The sequence below is a fragment of the Herpailurus yagouaroundi genome, unplaced genomic scaffold (assembly GCF_014898765.1).
Source record: "Herpailurus yagouaroundi ecotype Mexico unplaced genomic scaffold, PumYag 206, whole genome shotgun sequence".
Lineage (NCBI taxonomy): Eukaryota > Metazoa > Chordata > Mammalia > Carnivora > Felidae > Herpailurus > Herpailurus yagouaroundi.
Genome location: NW_024412437.1, coordinates 5,477,510 through 5,500,328, shown reverse-complemented (window position 1 = coordinate 5,500,328; position 22,819 = coordinate 5,477,510). Strand labels below are relative to the sequence as shown.

At 46.0% G+C, this 22,819-nt stretch overlaps 1 protein-coding gene across 3 annotated transcripts in view; it reads right to left on the bottom strand.

The window, feature by feature from the left end:
* Positions 1–22,819, bottom strand: part of MAP2K6 (mitogen-activated protein kinase kinase 6) — a 122,872-nt gene that overhangs the window by 79,766 nt on the left and 20,287 nt on the right. Inside the window, exon 1 of one of the 3 annotated variants that reach the window (XM_040452229.1) lies at positions 14,198–14,216. The exons of the other annotated variants lie outside the window; for them this stretch is intronic. The gene's annotated coding sequence lies outside the window, so the exon portion shown is untranslated. Of the gene's footprint in view, positions 1–14,197; positions 14,217–22,819 lie in introns of those variants that run through there. 3 annotated transcript variants of the gene reach the window in all.

The window sequence follows — 22,819 nt, the reverse complement described above, 5'->3', positions numbered from 1 at the left end:
AAGGAGAGAGAACAGGAGTGAGAAAGGTTTTGGGGTGTGTGTGTGTGTGTGTGTGTGTGTGTGTGGTTTTTTTTTAGAAGGATATCCAACGTGGTGCATTCTTACTCTCCTTCCTTTTGAGTACTTCCCTTCTATTGAACGTTTAGAGATTTGCTTCGTACGTTCTCAAAGAACAGATAACAGTTTCTTTAGCTACTCTGATTATGGGTGTGTTCTACAAAACAAGGGAAGATTGTAGTCCAAAGCAACTACAGACTGGTAAGCCACATAAGAATAATATTAGCGATTATTTATCTGAAGAAGTTTGGTAATTTAATGAGGTAGGAATGAAAATCACTAGCTTAATGCTAAAAAAAAAAAAACAAAAAAACAAACAAACAAAAAAAAAACACCTTTCTCTTTGCAGTAACCTTGAATTTGTAAAACATGTTTTTAAGGATGAAAACCTTCAGGGACTGACTACTTTCCCACCCCGAGGGTTGGCAAGTCAAGGGAGGGTAAGGTCCAACTTCTCCCCGGCTTAGAAGCTGACGCTCCCGCTCAACCTTGCACACCAGCAAAGCAGGTTAAAACCGGAAGCCGTGCGTTTTCGCAAGGTTGCCGACCTCTAAGAGATTTTCTGCGGAGCACTCAAAAAGCTCAGTGAGCATGAAAAGAAAGACGTCCCTGGTGACTTTTGCGAGAAGAGTTTTGGTGCCCAGGCGGGGAAGAGAGGCCAGACCGCAACGGTAAGAGTTGAGCGGGCGCAGGGACAATGTGGAGAAACCCAGGCACTGGCACCACACCCTGAGCCGAAGGGAGTGACGTACGCAGAGAAGCGGGGCAACTGCTAGGAAAGGAAGCTCGGAGACACCGTGCATTTCTCGGTGCAAGGTGAAGAGCTGTTCCAACGGCGGGATGCAAGCCGGGAAATCTGGGCGCAGGGAGAGAACGGCACCCTCCACGGCAACAGGGAAACTGGAAAGGGCCCACGGGCCCTCAACGGAGTTAACACTAACTAAGTCCAAAGTTTTGGGGTAAATCAGAGACAACGAAACAGTTGAGCAATTCCCTGGGATGTGGTTCTCAGACTTCAGGGTGGTATAAATCTCCTGGGGTATTTGTGTCAGAGGCAGTGGCCCTACCCGCCTGGGGTTCCGACTCAACAGGTCCAGAATGGATCCTATGAAGGTGCATTTGAGGAGCTAAAGGAAGGAGGGAAGGAGTTCTAATCTTTTCAGAAGAAGCCCATGCATTGAAGGGCGAATGTGTTACAGACAGTAATGGGACCATAATGTTGAGACCAGCCCAGGGCAGTACCTGTCAAGCTTTAATGTCCCTATCAATCTTCTGGGGACGTGGTAGCATGCAGATTCTGACGCGGCAGGTCTGGGGTGAGCCCGAAGATCCTGCCATTTCTAGTGAGCTCCCTGAGGATGCCAGGTTGCTGGTACACAGGTCCAGGGACCAAACTTGAAACAGCAAGACCCCAGTGAAGGATATACTTTAAAAAAAAAGAGAGAGTCCCCTATGAAAAGGAGCACGAATCGGGCTCCCTCATTCATTCGAGCATTCACGCAGAGCACACACTGTGAGCCAAACATTGAGAATTTCCGGATAAATATCACTCTACACAAATGATAAACACATCAATAGGCATTGGATGGGACAGGGAAAACACTGCAACCATGCTTAGCAGTGGGAGTTCTTCCTTCAGTGTTTGTTGTTGGTGCACAAAGGTAATGAGAGACCGATCAGGGAGTCATAACCTCATGCTCTAAATGCCCAAGCAGTATCCTTCAACAGAAGAAACCGCCATTACAGGGAGGTACCAAGGTCTCTCACCAGGAAGAGAGAGCACCGGAACTGGGTCCAAAAGAACAGGTGCATGGAGAAAGGAAAAGGAGGATGTTGTAAAAGAAGGGTGGGGGCAGCGTGTGCAGGAGTGTGGATTGTGAAAGGGCTCCGTGTGTGTGTGTGGCCCATAAAGCAGGTCGAGCAGGGCTTCCAAGCTAAGAAGCTAGTTTTTATCATGGTGGCCAAAAGGAAGTTGAAGGGGCCACGTTAAAGCAGGAGAATGGGGCACCCGGGTGGTTCGGGCAGTTTAGCGTCCAACTCTTAGCTGAGGCTCAGGTCATGATCTCATGGCTTCGTGGGTTTGAGCCCCACGTCAGGCTCTGCGCCCGCAGCACGGAGCAAGCTTGGGATTCTCTCTCTGCCCCTCCCCAACTTGTGCTGTCTCTGTCTCTCTCAAAATAAATACATAAACTTAAAAAAAAAAAAAAACAAACAGGAGAATGATGATAGATGTTTTGTAGGAAGATATTTAGCTGCAGTGTAGGAGAGGTGTTTGGAGAGAATGGTGATAAAATACATAGGGGCAGGTGGTACAAGAGAACCCAAAACAAAGCAGTGAGCCAAGATGAAGAGACAAGGCCAGGCAGGGGAGCCATTTATCATAGAAATGGCAGGATTTAGGAGCACCTGGGTGGCTCAGTCATTTAAGCATCCAACTTTGGTTCAGGTCATGATCTTGAGGCTCCTGAGTCTGAGCCCCACGTCGGGCGCTGTGCTGACAGTTCAGAGCCTGAAGCCTGCTTCGGATTCTGTGTCTCCCTCTCTCTCTGCCCCTCCCCCGCTCGTGCTCGCTCTCTCTCTCTCCTTCAAAAATAACTAAGCATTAAAACAAAAAAGAAAAAGAAAAAGAAATGGCAGGATTTAGTGGTAAGGAACCATGGGGAAAAATAGTTCAGGGAAGATACCACTCGAGACTTCACAATCTCATTGAGAAAACCATCGGTCCAACCAAGCATATTTCTATAAACACTGACAGCAACTCCTCACTCTCAAATTACTACCTCCAACTTGGGAAAGTCACAGATGTGTAAGTACTCAGCTGATCAAACTCATTTTATGCGTTTAAAGATCAGATTATTATAATGGAGAGAATGAATTCAAGCCAATTTCGAGAATCGAGGATTTTAAAGTTTTAAGACATAAAGTTGCCTTACTGTAAAATAAAACTCAAGATAAATCCTGGGCCATCCCTAACCGAGCTCCTTCTCTGTAAAAGAACATTAGAGACATCTCAAAACCGAGGAACTATTGTTCTCCATAAAGAGAGCTAATGTACAGGCTTCCCCCAAGCCAAGCCTAGGCAGGTTCCAAGAAGGTCCACTAAAGGGGGTGACCCACTCATTCCGGTTTGCCCTGGACATTCTGGATTTTAAAACTGGAAGTCCAGGATCCCAGGAATCCACTCAGTCCCAGGTAAATCTGTAGGTTGGTCATCCTATAACTAACAACGATCTCAATAATAGTTTTCCTGGCTCATGTTAACAGGTAGAAGGTAAAGAAGAACAAAGGAACCAGGGGTAGGAATTTTTAGGTATATTGTATAAATATAACTTTCATAGTATTCCTGTCGTACCCATTCTACAGATAAGTAAACTGAGAATCAGGAAGCTAAGTGACCCATGACGCTAACTGACAGCTAGTGAAAAGGGAAAGCCTTTAAGAATCACATAATTCATCTCACCCGGAGTATGCCACATTGTAATCCTTAGTAAATGCTTGGTGAGCACAAAGGTTTAACAGGGAATTTGAGGCAAGGCAAGAGTGGGAACCCCATTCCGCAAACTCCAACCCATAGCTTGCTGCATCCCAAGATCCAAGAGTCTACCATCACAGTAAGATAAGGATTCTATCTCTTTACGTACATTTCACTTGGGGCACCAAACGTTTGTCTATGCAGTTAATTACTACTCTTCTCAAAATAGAATTTGTTATCATTAACAGCAACTTCAAACACTAAAATCTTCCCCATTTCAACTTCATCATTTTTTTTTTTGATGATACTACCCCTTAACTGCTTTTCTAGAAATCTAAAATCTTAAGTGTGAAATATGCCCATCCAAATATAGTAAGAATAACATTACTGCGATTGAGATGCTTTGGGTTCTCTGAATGGTAAGTACACATTTCTACACTCTTGTACTTATGTAACATTCAGTAGAGACATCAAAGCCTCCTTCAATATACATGAGTTTTCCCACACTTCCCAGCCTCCCTTACAGTTAGTTCCGGGCAATGGGATGTGTCTAGGAATGAAAGGTGCCACTCTGGTCTAGGAGTTAGTGAAAAGCCCATGTTAGAATCTTTGGCTCACCCATCTGCCATAGACACCTTCAAAACCCATGTGTTCTGGATGGTACTGTGTAAGAATGTGTAGTCTAAGCTTCATCCAACTTGACGTGACATAAAATGAATGAAAGCAACACTTTGTGTTAAGTCACTGAGATCTGTGAGTTACTGTGTCATTCCTGGACAGCTTATCCTAGCTACCTTCCATCTTTTCACTCTCTCTCTCTCTCTCTGTGTCTCTCTCTCATTTCTCAATTAGGGAATTTCTTGTATGGGTGTTAAGAAAAAAACATCTAAAACTTAAAATAAGGCAGAAGGTCATCAGCATGGCTTTCAATGACATATTAGAACAATGGCTCTCAAAAGTATGTTCTCCAAATCGCCAGTATCGAATCCGAATCAGAAGCATCATCTGAGACCCTTGTTAGACATGCCAGGATTTCCGCATCACAGACTATCGCAGAATGAGAAATGGAGGCTGGGGCCAGCAATGGTTTCAATAGCCCCTCTAGGTGATTCTAATGCATGCTTCTATGTGGGAACCACTGTTCCAGAGCACTAGTTGTTTGACCGGCTATTTTCATTTGTACCTGTTTTATAGACACAGATGATTTCTGTCTAGTACCAAAAATAATTCCAATGATTTGTCAATAGCCCTGAAGCATACTAACCAGGTTTGTACGTAAAGTAGCACCCCTAGACCCACATTCTTGCTTCAGTGTCTATAAATCCTCAGCCTCTTGATTGCTTCCCTGAACCAGCTTTGCTATCTTCATTAACACATCATAAAAAGATTAATGCTCACTATATATTTGTATAAGACACAGTTAATTTTTAACAATTTAAAAATAGGGGCACCTGGGTGGTTCAGTCAGTTAAGCGTCTGACTCTTGATTTCAGCTCAGGTCATGATCGCACAGTTTGTGGGATCGAGCCCTGCATTGGGCTCTGCACGGACAGCACAGAGCCTGCTGGGGATTCCCTCTCTCTCTCTCTCTCTCTCTCTCTCTCTGTCCCTCCCCCGCTCACAAACACGTGCATGCACACTCTGTGTCTCTCTCTCTCTTTCAAAATAAGTAAATAAACTTTAAAAGAAATTTTAAGATTAAACTTCGACAGTGGCAACTTGGATAATCAACATGAAGACTTCTAGAACTCCATGGATGTGTAAAGCTCGAGAAGGGCAAAAGAAAAACAGGTAAAAATTACATTTCACAGATTCTACTTGACCCCTGAAAAAGCCTACCTAATAACTACAAAATCTGTTGAACAATCAATTAGCTACCTACACTTTTGGAGGCTACATTTTTACCTGGACATATTCCACAAAAAATTGAAATAAGTCAGAGTCATGTAAATATGAGAAGACTACCCAAGAATATGAGGACTCAAAGAGATCATTAATAAGAGAAAGGGAGAACATTTTCCATCTCAGCATTATTGACATGGAAGCCTACATGGAGGTCTACAGTAAACAGTTGTCCTGTGCTGTGGATAGCGTTTGGTAGCATACCTGACTTCTACCCGCTAGACCCTTGTAGCAACCCCCCCCCCCCACTGTGACAACCAAAAAAAAACGTCCTTAGACATTGTCTGATGTCCTCTGGGAAGCAACAGCAAAAGAAGCAAGTCCTTTTGACATCGCAACGATAAAACCTACCGAATTTTTCTATTGCGGCAATTCCGGTCTACCTTTGCACATCTATCATTGTCCGATTTATTCACTCTAGCTTTTAGAAACTATTGACAAGATTCTAAACTGTGTAAGGAAAGGAAAAGGTATGGGAAAAGAGAAATATGTAATCGAAAGATGTTTAAAAGGGGGGAGGGGCGAATGGAGTTTAAAATGAGATAGAAGGCAAAACACCAGCCACTGCTGTTGTTATCATGGGACAACCTGATCGATCCTCTTTCTTGGAAGAATACGGATAAAGCGGTGGGGCTGTGGAAGGAATAATAACACTCAACCAACATTCGCTCCCCTTATATTTCCCAGCCTTCCTTCCGGGTGGGTTGGCCCATGGGATCAGTTCAATATGTCACTTTGAGGATGCGGTTACAGGAAGCTCAAGAGCCAATTCTCCAGTCTCCCTCCTTCCCTTGCCTTGGAGATGAGAGGCCACGTGTTCCGGATGGTCCAACTACTCGATGGCGGAGCCTCCATTAGGCTGGGTCCCTGCACCGCCAAGTGGAGTAAGGTTCCCCCTCAATTCACTAGAGACACGTAGTATGAGCAAAGAATCACATTTTTCCTGTGTTAAGCCACTGAGATCGGGGAATTGTTACCTAGTATAACCCGACTACCACAGTGAGAATAACCCCACGCCTATTCAAATTCTACTGAAGTCCTGAGAAGCCACATCCCAGTTTTGCTTCACCAAGTTGCCCGTTGCCAAATTACTTCGAAATGTATATAAATGGACGAGAGAGAGAATTTAGAGGTCATGCTTCCTCACACTAGAGGAAACCTGAACCAATTGAAAACCACGAAATAATGTTGTAGTACAATTTAATCAGGGCTCCCAGCATATACACAAGAGGAGCTGAGACGGTAGAACTCCCCAGCGATGATACAGGAACACTAAAATAACTAGCCCTACTTGTTGAGGGCCTGTGATGTGCCCAGGACCCCACTAGTTGCTTTATTCGGCTCCATCTCACTTAATAATCATTGTGATAATTTTAGAAATTAGATATTTCATCAGGAGATGAAACACAATTGATTGGCTTATGCCAGGAGCCACGGCCTGGCCAATGTTCCCTAGCCCTAAAGAGTCTTTGCATTTGCACAGGGTTCAGAACAACAAAAGAACATGGAACAGAGACCCCGTGTGGCCCACAGAGCCTCAAATACTCACAATCAGACTCTTGACAGAAAAAGTTGGCAGACCCCCAGTCTATGCTAAGCACGGCAACCCCTTTTGCCAGGATGGGTTTGAGGGTGACCGAGCAACAGCTCCTGACTTCAGGTTTGAAATCTAAGAGGAAGTCTACTGGGAGCTACTGGAAAGCTTTTCCTTCCTGGTTGAAATAATAACAAGACCTAGGGGAGAAATGCCCCCTTCTCTTCCTGCCTTTTGATGTTGTCATGTTACATCATGGTAGTTAGGGCTACTGTGGCCATCCTGTACCAGAAAGGAAAAGTCAAAGGATTCAGGAATTAAGGGGATACCTTCCAAAGCCAGAGAGCTCTGAATCGCCCAACCCTGAATGGTATATTTCCATCCAATATCTTCATGGGGGGGCAAGAGACCCCAATTGTTGCCACCACTTCTGTTGGGTATTTGGTGACTCGCAGCAGACAGAATCAATCCTATTCTCTTTCCATCACCTCTCAATAAATGAAGCCAACTCTCACGTCTCTAGCATAATGGAAACTGAGAAGCCGCAGTAGTCATTAGACACTTTGCTCCGAGCTGGAAAACTCCTTGGAACATGGTAGGCTGTTCCCCCCTCCCCCCCGCCGCCAAATACCATGATTCTCTACCTCTTGCTTAGGAAAAGAAAGCACTGACTCTTTGAAATCCAGCCTTGAATATGAAATGCTTGAGCAACTCCCAGGGTCACAAGGTTAGAATCTTCCATTTGTAAAATGTAAAAGGAAAACGAAAATACGACTGTTGTAAAAAAAAAAAAAAAAATGCTGTCGAATCCCTCAAAAATGTCACAAAATAGGATTATCCCCATGTCTATATTTTCAAATTAATTTTGACAAATGTTTATTTTATTTTATTTTTTAAGTTTTTTTTTAACGTTTATTTATTTTTGAGACAGAGAGAGCCAGAGCATGAACGGGGGAGGGCCAGAGAGAGAGGGAGACACAGAATCTGACACAGGCTCCAGGCTCTGAGCTGTCAGCACAGAGCCCGACGCGGGGCTCAAACTCATGGGCTGCGAGACCATGACCTGAGCCGAAGTCGGACGCTTAACCGACTGAGCCACCCAGGCGCTCCAATTTTGACAAATGTTTATAAAAGTTCTTCGAATTTACCTCTTGAATTGCCCTATGTCTCCCTACATTAAACAAAAATCACCTCTCATTTCAGCCACCAGGGTGTTTTTTAGAAATACCGTCAAGTATGTATGCACCCATTACGATGTGAGAAAGTTATTCCCTCCGGACACAGTCAGAACATATGTCCTGAAAATTTCCTCTGGTAAGACTGGCTTTGGCGGACGGATAATGACTTAATCACTGGAACTTGGAAGCTTTCACCGTGTTCAAAAGCTGTCACTACACGTTGATGGAGAAAGTGCTTCTGGCTAGAAATACAGACACCAGCCAAGTCACAACAGCTTCCTGAAACTTTTTTATTGCCAGTATCAAACCATAACAAAGAGTTTCTACTGTGTCACTAGTAAGTTTGTCCGAAAACGACCCTTAGAATCCGAAGAATCCAATTCTCATAGTTAAAACCTAGAGGCCATGTACACGGTTAGCCCTACACAGGTTAAGTGGCCCTCTGCATCTGAAGCAAGTGGGGAGGACAACTTTTTTTCCCTCTAAATCCAAGGCAGTGGTTCTTAACCTTGGCTGCACATTGGAGTCCCCGGGGAGCGTTAAAATATAATGATGCCTGGCCCTCTCCCTGAAGTTCTGATGAATTGTTCCAAGTGCAGCCTGGGCACGGCGATGTCTAAAAATTCCCCGGTGATTCTAATATACAGTCAAGGTCGAGAACCGCTGACCGAAGGTCAATGGTAAATAGAAGAAAATGTAATTAAAAATTTTTTTTCAACATTTATTTATTTTTGGGACAGAGGGAGACAGAGCATGAACGGGGGAGGGGCAGAGAGAGAGGGAGACACAGAATCGGAAACAGGTTCCAGGCTCTGAGCCATCAGCCCAGAGCCCGACGCGGGGCTCGAACTCACGGAGCGCGAGATCGTGACCTGGCTGAAGTCGGACGCTTAACCGACTGCGCCACCCAGGCGCCCCAAGAAAATGTAATTAAAGAGCTACACCCAAGAGAAAAAAATAACTAAATCGCATTTACAAAGAGTTAAGAGACGAGAGGAGAGTGGCTTCCTCCCACTTTTTAAAACTTCCAAAAAAAAAAAAAAAAAAAAAAACCCAGAAAATCAATTATTATAAATCAAATTATTATATAATCGATTCTTAGAAATTACGGGTTTTTAAATTTTTTTTTAATTTTTTTTGGTTTTTAATTTATTTTTGAGAGAGAGAAAGGAGGCGTGTGCATGAGGGCAAGGGGCGGGGGGGGGGGGGGTGCGGGACAGAGGATCCGAAGCAGGCTCCACACTGACATCAGTGAGCGCAAAGCAGGCCTGAACTTAGAACTGAACCGTGAGATCGTGACCTGAGCCGAAGTCAGACACTCAGTGGACTGAGCCACCCAGGCACACCATAAGGTATGTTTTTATGCTAAATTATTAAATATAAAAATTATATATAAACACACACACACACGTGTGTGTGTGTGTGTGTGTGTGTGTGTGTATAATTATTTAAAGAAAGGAGAGGGATGGCCAAGAGTAAGAGACCAAAATTAAGGAAGGAAATTAAGGGTGCCTGGATGGTTCAGTTGGTCAAGCATCTGACTTTAGCTCAGGTCATGATCTCATGGTTCATGGGTTCAAACCCTGTGTCGGGCTCCGTGCTCACAGCTCGGAGCCTGGAGCCTGCTTCGGATTCTGTGTCTCCCTCTCTGCCCCTCCCCTGCTCACATTCTGTCTCTCTCTCTCCCCCAAAAATAAACATTAAAAAAACTTTTAAAGGAAAGAAAATACAAGTGCTTGGCCCCTTAGTCATCCATGTTAGTTGTACCTAGTATTCCTCCATATCCACACCTTCCTTAAACAGAAATCTTTTTTTTTTTTAAGTGCTCCTCAAGACGGTAGTGCAGAGTCCGCAAATTGCTGGCCATTGGCCAAATTTGGCCTGCCACCTGTTTCAGGACATAACATTTTAGTGAATACAGCACACTCACTGATTTCCATATTGTCTGCCTGCTTCCACCCTACAGCAGAGGTGCAAGAGACCATCTGGTCCATAAAACCCAATGTCTGCCCCTTTACAGAAAAAGTTTTCAACCGCTGCTCTAGCCTAGAACCAGGCATACATATATCTGTGCTTCTCCCGCTAATGCCGGTGCCAGGGCTCTGGCTGCTCCACCCCATCGAAGGGCCCCTGCAGCGCGTCCCAGAGTCCCCCTGTTCCATCCCACCAGCTTGGAGCCCTGTCTTTAGCTCTCACTAGGATGTCTCAGAGCACCAGGCTGACGGCCGCTCTGTGCACTAACCAGCCTTCAGCCAAGAAACAAAACAAAACAAAACCAAAAGCAAAACAAAACCAAAAACACCAAAGCTCTCCCCAGCTTGCTCATGTTAAGAGGCAAACAAATATATTTTACATAGTGCTTCTCCACAACCTCCCTAATCAACTTCTGGTTTTTGCCTAATTCAGTCGAATGTTCTTCTTTCGCTTTACTACTCGGCTAGAACCTAAGCAATGCGTTTTCATGGTACCCCCATAGTTCTGCCGTCTCTATGCAAACCTTTTACTATGGTAGCAAACACCAGAGGTGATTCTTATTATTTGCTTGCTTGTACCTCTGTATTTTTCAATACAGAATGAAGCTCTAATTTACTTGCATCTTTGGGAAAGAAGGGAGATAGGAAAGACGTGAGAATCTATTGCTACCTAGAATTAAAATTTCCATCAGAGACAAGCAGGGCTTTAGTGCATTTGCTTGTAAAATCAAGGTTCTTCTCTCCGTAAAGTACTGTCAGTAAAATACCGTCTTCACTTGAGCAACCGGGTACTGAGTTGTGGACTCAACACCCAGACACCCAGGGAAGGGGCAGAAAAACAAGACCTCTCCCACGTCCTTTCTGTTACTCCAAATATCATTCCTTTCTTCTTAAGATCAGATCAACCTCGATACTGCTGACATGTGGGAGCTGGTAATTCCTTGTTTGGGAGGCTACCCTGTGCATTGTAGGATGCTTGGAGAATCTCTGACCTCTACCCACTAGAGGCCAGTGGCATACTCACAGACACACAATACCTCCCCTTTATGACAACCAAAAATGTTTCCGGGCACGGTCGAAGGTACCCCGGGGGGTAGCCCCAGGGTCTCAGTTGAGAACCACAACATGAGGGGAACTGGCCCCATAGACCCCACCTTCCCACTCTTCATCCCATCTCTATCGCTGCTTCCTTAGTTTATGCCTTCATCGTCTTTAACCTGGACTGCTACCATACTCTCCCAGTTACTCTTCTTGTCACCCACCTCCCCCAGAGCTCATACCTGTACCCTCCAGACTGCCACCGAATCAACTTCAAGCACGAGGCACGCCCTCCCCTACCCGCTGGACGTTCTCCGCCGAGTGCTGTAAGATGCACAGAGCCGCCGCGCCACGGTTATGTTCCCCTCCACAGGGACAGCCTCTATCCTGACACCCCCCCACCCCCGCGCCTCTGGATGGGTTCACTCCGATGGGCCATTCCAGCTCCAAAGCATCCCTGTGGGATGGGCCTTATAGCTGCTTCATTATTCAACCGTTCCTTCTGCCCAGTCCCGTTTCTTCTGCTTGTCTTCAAATGCGAGTGGCAAGGACACTCCCCAGTAAACCTCCTGTGCGCAATGCTCCCTCTCTGGGTCTGCTTCCTGAGGGACAGGACCAAAGACACAGAGTGATCATCTGAAGTTACAGGTCTGACCACATTGCCTCCCTGCCAGCCATCCTGCCCTCCCTCCCCATCACCTACACTGAGGGACCCTAAAGAATAACTCTCCCAGTGGCAGACAAGGGCATCTCAATCGGTAGAGCCTGGCAAGGGAGCTCTCTGCAGGGGAAGCCCTGATACGTGGTATATGCTGACTTCTATGATGTAAATGTCTCCACCACTATCGACTGCAAGGGACCACCAGTTTAACAACCAGCCTGCAAAATAACGGGCCATTTAATAAATGGCTCTCATGAACCAGACACGAGGCAGCTCCAGTAGGCCGCTGATACCCCCGGACCGTTCACTGTTGTTGTTTCTCACTGTTCTCCTTCACTCAGACTTCATTTCGGCTATGACAAAGGCTTGCGGTTCTCAGACCGCCAGGATGCTTTGAGGTTCTGTGCGCTTACTCATGGGGTTTTCTCTGTCTAGAATATGCTTCCTTTCTACGTGACTCAGGCAAACATACTCGATGCTCTGGATTCGGCTCAAATAAAATCTCTTCCATAAACATTTTCAAAGTTCACCCTTCCCCATCCCATTTCACTCAGAAGGTTAAATAGAACTTTCTTGCTTTTGTGTCCACGAGGACCAAAGAGATTTCCTATCATAGCATTCCTACGATATTTGTGTGGTGTGTGTGTGTGTGTGTGTGTGTGTGTGTGTGTGTTTACAAAACTAAACCGTCTAGACTGTAACTCTTCCGAGGGTACGGTCTTACTTATTTATATTTTTCTGGCACATAAGACGCTCACAAAATGTGTTTTTGGATAGACTAAAAACTGGCCTCACTTCCTAGCTCCACTTTCCCATCGAATAGAGATCGTAAAAGAAAGACATCCCAAGGAAAAAAATACTCTATTACCCCCAACTGCCTCAGACTAGGAGTCCCACTGGTGCTCACTGTGCTTGGGATTTAAGTCAAGCTTTACACACTCACGCGATGCCTACTGCTTGAGAAATACTGGATCCTTAAAATAAGGATAGAAACGATAAACAACCACTCAGAGGAGTTCGAGGAATAATAACCAGCTTTGCTGTTAAGCCAAAAACATTTTTGGTTTTGTACGCCTCCCTCCCCAAAAAAATAAAAACTCCATAAAAACGAAGAATAGTGGGGCGCCTGGGTGGCTCAGTCGGTTGAGCGTCCGACTTCAGCTCAGGTCATGATCTCGTGGTCCGCGAGTTCGAGCCCCGCGTCGGGCTCTGGGCTGATGGCTCAGAGCCTGGAGCCTGCTGCGGATTCTGTGTGTGTCTCTCTCTCTGACCCTCCCCTGTTCATGCTGTGTCTCTCTCTGTCTCAAAAATAAATAAACGTTAAAAAAAAAAATTAAAAAAAAAAAAACGAAGAATAGTAATGTGACCTCTTATATAGCACCTGCTTGCTGGATATAACAGCTCTGTTTTAAAGGCTTTACATATACTATTATATATGCATAGTTTATGTACTATATATTATACATATGAAGTTATATATATATATGTTAGGGTATATGTCATTATATAACATTATTATATATGAAATCATATTATATTCATATTACATATGAAGTTTTATATACATATATGTGTTAGGGTATATGTTATTATATAAAGGTAGCTTGTTATATATAACAAATGTGAGCGAGTATATTATATATTATAATAATATGTAACACATATATAATAATACAAGATACACAAATATAATACTGTGGTATATGTGTAACATAACATTATTATATATAGTATTGTTATATATGTTATACATTACAATATATAAAATACACTATATATTGCGAAGTTTAATATTATGTTAGATTATGTATGATACATATTGTGTAACATAGAATCCTCACATCATCCCTACATCCTCTGTACAAGTATTGTCCCCATTTTACAGATGAAGAAACAAAGATGTTAAGTAATCTGCCTAGGCTACCCAGCTAATAAGGGGCAGAGCCAGGATTTGAATTCAGGCGGCCAGGCTCCAAAATCCATGTTCCTGACCATATGAAGAGAAGGAGAGAAACAGGCTCCTTTGCAACGTCCCTCCACCGTCATCAAAGGATTGGCAACGAATGTCCCCGTCAAAGCCTGTACGCTGGGAGTTCCAGCCCCTGCCCATCACCTGCAGCAGCGACACCCGGCCAGCCCCGCCACAGAGACCAACGCCTCGGTTGCCTAGGGACGCTTCCTCTCAGCAGCTTCCCCATGTGGAAATGCCACAAACCCCAATGACAGAAGGAACCAGAGGCGAGGAAGGACAGGAAGCGCCAGCAACGAAAACAAACCCTCTGAGCAAGGCTGAAAAGAGCCAAGAGGAGACAAAGCGCCAAGAGGACATCCGGCCTGTGAACAGTCTGCTCACTGACCAGAAGGAAGGAGTTTTCTCGTTACCTGGGGACAGCTAAAGAAGTAAACCGCAGGGGCCAGGAGCAAAGATGTGGCTGAAGACAGAACAGAAGAAAAATACAACAAGGAATGAAAAGAGCCTTGACCAGAGACGGCTGCCATTGGGAGCGTGGCCAGGACTATGACACTGGTGGCTGCGAGGCCCCGGGGGCAGCCATGGGGGGGCCCGGGAGTCACCCACCACGGCTGGGAACAGAAAAGCCCTGCACCTTAGCCACTTCTCGTGGGCTCCGTGCACCGCAGAGCAGCATACGGTCGTGCTTATCAGCCTACATTGTTGTTGTTTTTTTAATTTTTTTTAATGTTTACTAACTTTTGAGAGACAGAGAGAGACAGATCACGAGTGGGAAGGAGCAGCAAGATAGGGAGACTAGAATCCAAAGCAGGCTCCAGGCTCTGAGCTGTCAGCACAGAGCCCGATGTGGGGCTCGAACTCACGAACCGCGAGATCATGACCTGAGCTGAAGTCGGAGGCTTAACTGCGGAGCCACCCAGGTGCCCCTATATTGTTCTTAACACGTGCTTATTTGTTTTTGAGAAAGAGAACGTGAGCAGGGGAGGGGCAGAGAGAGAGGGAGACAGAAGATCTGAAGCGGGCTCTGCCCTGACAGCAGGGAGCCCCGATTCGGGGCTCGATCTCACGAACCGCGGGATCATGACCTGAGCCCAAGTCGGGCACTCTGCTGTCTGAGCCACCCAGGTGCCCCTCAGACTACATTTAAATGAAAAGAATAAAAGACAGTGCCTTTGGGGACAGAGTCTCATGGAAAACAGGGTTAAGACCTCAGTGCTCAGAGGACTAAAGTTAAAAAGAAAAAAAAAATGCTCTAGAACACTTCCCTACAGAGCTAGATAGGTGGGTCTTTGCTAGATTTTACAGTGGGGTCAGGAGCCCTGGGATAGAAATCGGACACAGCTGGGCACCTGGGCGGCTCAGTCGGTTAAGTGTCTGACTTTTGGTTTCAGCTCGGGTTATGTTCTCAAGATTCGTGGGACATCGGGCTCTGTGCTGACAGTGTAGAGCCTGCCTGGGATTCTCTCTTCCTCTCTCTCTGTCCCTTCACCACCCTCCACAAAAAATAAACAAATAAACTTTAAAAAAGACATCAGAAACGGCAGGACAAATCAGAGGTGCAGGCAACAATATTTGGGTGAGTTTGTCACGGCTTACTGATGGAACAGGCATTTAAAGATGCCTCCCTGGGGCGCCTGGGTGGCGCAGTCGGTTGGGCGTCCGACTTCAACCAGGTCACGATCTCACGGTCCGTGAGTTCGAGCCCCGCGTCGGGCTCTGGGCTGATGGCTCAGAGCCTGGAGCCTGTTTCCGATTCTGTGTCTCCCTCTCTCTGTGCCCCTCGCCCGTTCATGCTCTGTCTCTCTCTGTCCCAAAAATGAATAAACGTTGAAAGATGCCTCCCAGTTTCGGCCCTAGGCTCACAGAGTTACCCCTCTTCATCCCTACATCCCTACGCTAAGAGACCTTCCGCTGTGTTCCACACGCCGTCTCTCAATTTCGGGTTGAAAGAGCCCTGCCTGCCAGCTGACCTCAAACAGTCTGGCTGGTCTGCCTTTCCCTGGACTCGGCCAGCCTCTTGCACCCCTCCTGGCCTGGGCCTGTGCCAGGGATACGGGACCCTGGCCTCCTGCTCTCTCCTGCTACGCCTTTACTCACCGATGCCCCTGCTCGGCTAAGGCTCACCCCTCCGAACGCCTCTCCAGTCCCTCCTTCCTTCATGTCCTCCCCCTCCAACCCCTACCTGTTTACTAAACTTCCTTCTGGGCCATTTTCAAATTCCATCTCCCAAGCCTACCTTCGCTTCGGACCCCTCCGCACGTAGGACAGGAAGATGACAATACAACGTGTGGTTATATAAATCTGCTACAGGTACCCAATCTGCTGAAGGTATCCAGCTCAACGGACGACGTCAGGGAATGGCCGAGTCAGGGAAGGGTGTTTTCAACTGGGTTTTCAAGCACCCGTTCCCCCAATAAGCTCAAAACAAAGCCACCGTGAAAGGGCAGAGGAGACACTAAGGTGGGAAGTACTGAAACGCTGCCCGAAAGGCAGTGGATGAGAGAAGACCAGCGAGCCGAGTGGCTCTCGAGGGGATCTAAGCCTGCTATTCACTGGCTCCAGGGCCTCAGAGAAAATCACTCAACCTCCCCCGAGCTTTAGTTTCCTCACCCGCCAAAGAGAAAGAACAACCACCTAAAAGGTTAGCAGTGAAGGAGGGATACGCTAACACGCAGGAGGGGGCCTGGCACCTAGTAACTCCCTTCAGACGCTGGTGGAGAAACTGAGGTACAGAGAGAGTAACTTGGCCCAGCCAATCCGGCCACTGCTAATTTAGCCCTTGTCACACGATCCTTCACCCAGCAATTCAATCTCCAAGCACTTAGTACAGTTGAGGCTCCCCGTGCGTCACTCAAAAAACTTGTTGACTAATGTAAATCCAAGCTGTATCCCTGTACTGTGTTTTCACTCCCTAGGAGAATGCTGGAGCTTTGCCGCCGAACAGTCAACTGTCCATTTCCGGCTCGATTATATAAACTTGATATTCTTAGACAAAGCGATGGATCCACCCTCCCCTCCCCCAGGTTCCATTAATCACCAGAAGAGAGTAAAGCAACGAACACTTAGCTAACACTAAAGGAGACAGCAGCTGTTAAGACAACACGTTACATACCAAAATACCTTTATTGCAGGGGAAAAAAATAAACAACCTTTCTTCTCTTGCTGAAACCCTGAACTCCTTACGTACGTAGGCACCTCTCTGATTTCTTATGCAACGTGACACATGTCGTGTGGTGGACCGAACACATGTGAACCAAAGCTCAGATGGATGCATTTGAAACTGATATTGACAGCATAAATCTCGCAAAACAGGGAAGAGAGACCTTCCTGAGGTTTGCATTTTCGAGTTTTCAAGCCCGAGCACAGACGTGCACCGTGTCCCTCATCCGAAACGCCACCCATGAGAAACAAAGCTTCCGTGTATGTCCTACCAACCCGATCGTTAAGACATAAAAGCAAGAGTTCTTTTCATACTCTTCATGGACCTCGGGCATTTACAGACAATTCACTTGTTACCCAGAGAAAGGGGGATTCTCATAAGGAAATGCCTGTAGTACGGGGAAAATACTAAAGAGAAATGGGAAGATCAGGTTCCAGCCTCTCCCACCAGGTAGCAATACAGCCCCCCAAAACAAGCTACTTCATTGAAACATGCAACAGTTTTCCCTGTGAAAGAAGAATCCTTGGTCTACTGCATCAAGCATTTAGAAAGGATTAAAATAAATTTTGATCCACGATTTGATCTACGATTTCTGAAAATTGTGCACAAATCAAGGCAGTGCCATTCACATTCAAAACGTCACTTTTGTTACGTGAACTAGAATTAGCTCATTGGCAGACCTCGCTAGGGCTGAGCCAGCCCTTTTTTGCTTTTGAGGTCAGTAAGTAATCTAAGACTGGAGAGTTTTCTCTCCGCTGCTAACTTCCCCCGAGTCGAGTTTCCTTCCTCTGTCACAGGGGGTTGGTAAAATCTTTTCCTGATGTCAGTGCACTTTGGATTTCCCATAAAGCTCCAGCTAAAGAAAGTTGGGGTCCTGCATTCAATGGCCACCTTAGAGATCGCGGCAGGCATCTGTCACGCATTTGGCATCTGAGCCCCCTGCCTACGTTTGCAGTCCTCCACCTCACGAGGCAAAGCCAGCCACCCATTATAGAAGCTAGAAGTGCAGGTTACTCATTTTCCCAGCATCCTCTGCCCTAGAGCATAAGCCCAGGGCAATCACTGCAGACTTGGAATCAGTCCCTCATGATGTCATCAGGCAGGGACAACACGTGATCCATTCCGGCACTTGACGATGGTAGTGGCCCCTCCATCCAGTTTGGGGAAGCTTTGTTGGCAACAGTTCTGATGACAACCACACCCCATGTCCAGCAGCAGTGGTGAAAGCTGCGTATCTGTACCCCCCCGGTTGGGAGCAGCAGTGTCTACACCAGCCCCCTCCTTTGGTGCATTTTGGGGCTTTCTTCCAGCTCTGTTGCTTCCGATTCTAGTGCTCTGAACCTCTGGCAGCTTTTAGAAGCCACCCCAAATCCTTGCAATGCATTCTTCTCCTGCCAAGATCAGCAAGAATCAATTTCTGACAACACAATCTTACTAATTCAGAAATCATCGTCAAGGCCAAGAAATCAAGACCAGCAGAGCACTGGGCTTCATCCAGAAATTTCCAGATGATGTGCCACTAAACCTCATGACCCTCTCAACCGTTCCATTCACAATGTACATCACACAGCAAGCACAGGGTTAGAAAAGAAAAGGCGGGGGTTGGGGGAGGGGCGGCGACCTGGGTGGCTCAGTCGGTTGGGCATCCGACTTTGGCCCAGGTCATGATCCTGTGCTTCGTGGGTTCAAGCCCCGCATCGGGCTCTGCGCTGACAGCTCAGAGCCTGGAGCCTGCTTCCGATTCTGTGTCTCCCCCTCGTCTCAGTCCCTCCCCCATTCGCACTCTCTCTCTCTCTCTCTCTCTTAAAAATAAAGAAACATTAAAAAAATTTTTTTTAATGTTTTAGGATGAACTCTACTCATTTTATTTTTTTAATGTTTTTTATTTATTTTTGAGAGAGAGAGGGAGCATACGCGGGTGTGCAAATGGGGGAGGGGCGGGGGGGAGGGACAGAGGATCCAAAGCAGGCTCTGCACTGACAGCAGTGAGCCCGACACAGGGCTCGAACTCACAAACGTGAGATCGTGACCTTAGCCGAAGTCGGACACGCAGCCAACTGAGCCACCCAGGGCCCTACTCAGACATTTTACACAGAAGTAGAATGAGGATAAGAATAAGAGCATGGACCTTTTAGTCAAAAAAAAAAAAAAAAAAAAAAAAATCTGAACTTTTGTTACTTCCCTCCATTACTGCCTCTTCTCCAATGCCCTAAGGACAACACGTCCCAGACACGCCCGGGCAGTACCACAAACTTACATACCACACAGGACATGCATGTTCAACTTCCTTTGTTTTTCCTACGCTCTTCGTCCTGACTAAAATGTGTTCTCCTTGCTAGCGAACTCCTGTTCATCCTTCTAAACCCAACTCAAAAGTCTCTCCCATTGTGAAGCTTGCCTAACACCCCCTAAGTTAATCGCTACTTCTTCTATGCTGTTGAAATCTCCACTGTGGCCATTACCCTGCCCTTTTTTTAAGAGTAGCAGTCTACCCGCCACCCCGCACTCCAACTGTGAGTTCGTGGAACAAGGGAAGTCCTTAACCAGGGCCAGAATTAGGTTAAGGCAAGCAAGGTTCCTAAACAAGCACGCACTCTCAAGTGCATAAAACCAGTCTCTACCATCTGTCCTTCTTTAATTCAGAGCCTATTATAGAATAAGCACTCAGACTCTTGTTGACTGAATGGTGAATAACACAGGAAAGTGTATATGATTCAGAGAAGATTTATATAATACAGGGAAGGCAGTATCTGACGTTGCCACAAACAGGCTGGATAACCAGAGCTACTCAACCTGGCCAAGTGGGGAGTAGAACATGGCACCGTTCGTTGCCACAGTTCATGGCTCTGCAACTCTGCGTTCAAAGGAAGTTCAAAAAGGAAGAGATCCAGACAGAAGGATTCAGTCACGGGAGACTCTTCCGCCGGAGCTGAGGCCTGACCAACGCATGGGATTTGAAGCGAAGGAGGGGAAAATGATCAAACTGATAGGCACCAAGTGTGGGTAAGATAAGCTGAAGAAAAACAAAAATGAGGGCTAACCAGAGAGGAGGCACGTCAGGGAGTGAAAAACAAGCTGGACATAAATCGGACAGCTGGATGGAGAGAAAGCACGAAACGCCCTAGAAAACCGAGCAGGGCAAATCTGGGGCTTGGGACTGAGTGATAGGGTGGAAAATACTGTTTTATAGTAACAGTGAGAAGACCAAAAGCTACAGCTCTCAGTCTGTTAGGTGCTAAACCCGCTCACGTACAACATGATAGTGAGCTCATTTGATTCTCAAGTCAAGCCTCTGTGGTTGTATTATCCCATTTTACAGATGCGGACAGACTTAGTGAAGTTTAGCCAAATGTTCAAGGTCATGCCATCTGCAAATGGCAGAACCAGATTTAATTCACGCTTTCTTGCCTTAAACACACCCAAGGGGAGGGGAATCCCACACGGGTGGGGATTCAGATAGGCTTGGCAGATAGAGTCAGAACAGCTGGCCGAAGGGAATGTTGTTCTCAGGATGCAAGCTTGATACAAAAAAGAACATTAGAAAGGGGGGTGTCGTGGGGCGCCTGGGTGGCGCAGTCGGTTAAGCGTCCGACTTCAGCCAGGTCACGATCTCGCGGTCCGTGAGTTCGAGCCCCACGTCGGGCTCTGGGCTGATGGCTCGGAGCCTGGGGCCTGTTTCCGATTCTGTGTCTCCCTCTCTCTCTGCCCCTCCCCCATTCATGCTCTGTCTCTCTCTGTCCCAAAAATAAATTAAAAAAAAAAAAAAAAAAAAACGTTGAAAAAAAGAAAGGGGGGTGTCGAAATGAAGAGGGTACACATTGAGGAATGGGGTGCAGAGTGGCAGGGGCGAGGTCGGGGGGGGAGATAACTCTAGGTACACAGAGGGCAAAGAGAACGTCAGTCAAGAGTAGCAACGGCCCTAGGATCAGAAAGAGGAGACCTGGGGTTCACACTCCAGCATCACAACTTACAAACTGATGGGTCCTGGGGAAACCATGTGAACTCCCCAAATTTCAGCTCTCGCATCTCTAAACTGAAAACAACATATCTGACTTTCTATCATCTCTGAGCCTTCTTCACAGCCCCATTGAGTGCCTGAGTACCACAGGCACCTAACGAATAGTAATCTTGTGACTCCTCAAGACAGATGAACCAAGGACAGGATAGATACGGAGAGAGATGTGAGGTCAGGGCATGGATAGATGGCCCGCAGCAGGGAGGATGCTCGGTCATTTTTTGCAAAGAGGCAAACTCATCTGTTGAGAGAAAGGAAGGTGGGGAGAGCTGGCGACCTCACAGGAAAGCAGACATAAACAACTTTCTCTGCAATTCTCAGAACACTCAAGCTGAAAGGGACCTGAAGAATAATTTAATCGAATTCTTCCCCTGCCTCCATTTTACAAATGAGGGGAAAAGCAAATTTGTTCCATAAAGGGCCAGAGAGGAGATATTTTAGGCTCTGTGGGCCATAGTTTCTATCCCAATAAATCAACTCTGTCATTGTAGCATAAAAGCAGATATAGTATGTAAACAAATGAGTGTGGCTATGTTCCAATAAAACTTTATTTATAGATAGAAATTTGAACTCCACATAATTTTCACGTGGCATGAAATATTCTTTTCATTTTTTTTTTTTTTTGTAGCCATTTAAAAATGTATAAACCATTTTAGCTTTTTGGGCTGTACAAAAACACACGATGGGCCACAGTTTGCCAAGCCCTGCCATATGTTGGTTATGAGCTCATGCTAAAGATAGTCAGACGTGAGTTTGGGTTTTGCCCCCACAATTTACTAGAAGTGAAACTTCAGCTATGGTATTTAGTCTTCCTACTCCTCATCATTTACAGACTCCTTACTTATCAAATGTAGATAAAAATTATACCTATTCCACACAATTTTTGTGAGGATTAAATGAGATAATGCATGTCAAAGAGCTTAGCAAAGAGCCTTACTCGAAAGCAAACCAAAACACCAAACAGAAAACACCACATCCAAGAAAATGCAGGTGACACAGTTCACTCACAACAAGCCCAGGATCTGAACCTTGTGCCCATCTACTCTGTTCAATACCTTTTCCAGCTCCACGGCCATGGGTAGCCTTGACCTTACAAGAAGTCAGATATTCATGAGTCTGTAATTCACTTACTCAAAAGTCCCCTGTCCCCAACCCTGAAATTTCACCATTAGAAATTCGTTACTTTAGGGGAGGCTGGGTAGCTCAGTCGGTTGAGTGTCCAGCTTCGGCTCAGGTCATGGACTCACGGCTCGTGGGTTCAAGCCCCACGTTGGGCTCTGTGCTTACAGCTCAGGGCCTGGAGCCTGCTTCATATTCTGTCTCTGTCTCTCTCTCTGCCCCTGCCCTGCTTGTGCACTCTCTCTCAAATATAAATAAACATTAAAAATTTTTTTAAAAAGAAAAGAAACGCATTACTTTAGGGCTGCCTGGGTGGCTCAGCTGGTTAAGCGCCTGACTTCAGCTCAGGTCACGATCTCACAGTTGGTGAGTTCGAGCCCCGCATCGGGCTCTGTGCTGGCAGCTCAGAGCCTGGACCCTGCTTCAGATTCTGTGTCTCCCTCTCTCTCTCTCTCTGCCCCTCCCCCACTCACCCTCTGGCCCTCTCTTTCAAAAATAAATAAACATTTAAAAAAACTTTTTAATGTATTACTTTAGTTTAAGCTGTTTTCCACTTGAACAGTGCAAATTCCCCTGGATGATTTTTTAATTTAAGTTCTATTAGTTATACTTAGATGTAACTTATTACCTGCTTCTTATACAGTTCTCTAGACATTAGTGTTTGATGGGAAATACAGAAAGGATAAAAATGCATCCATACCATGGAAAGCTATACAGACACAGAATGTCATGAAGTAC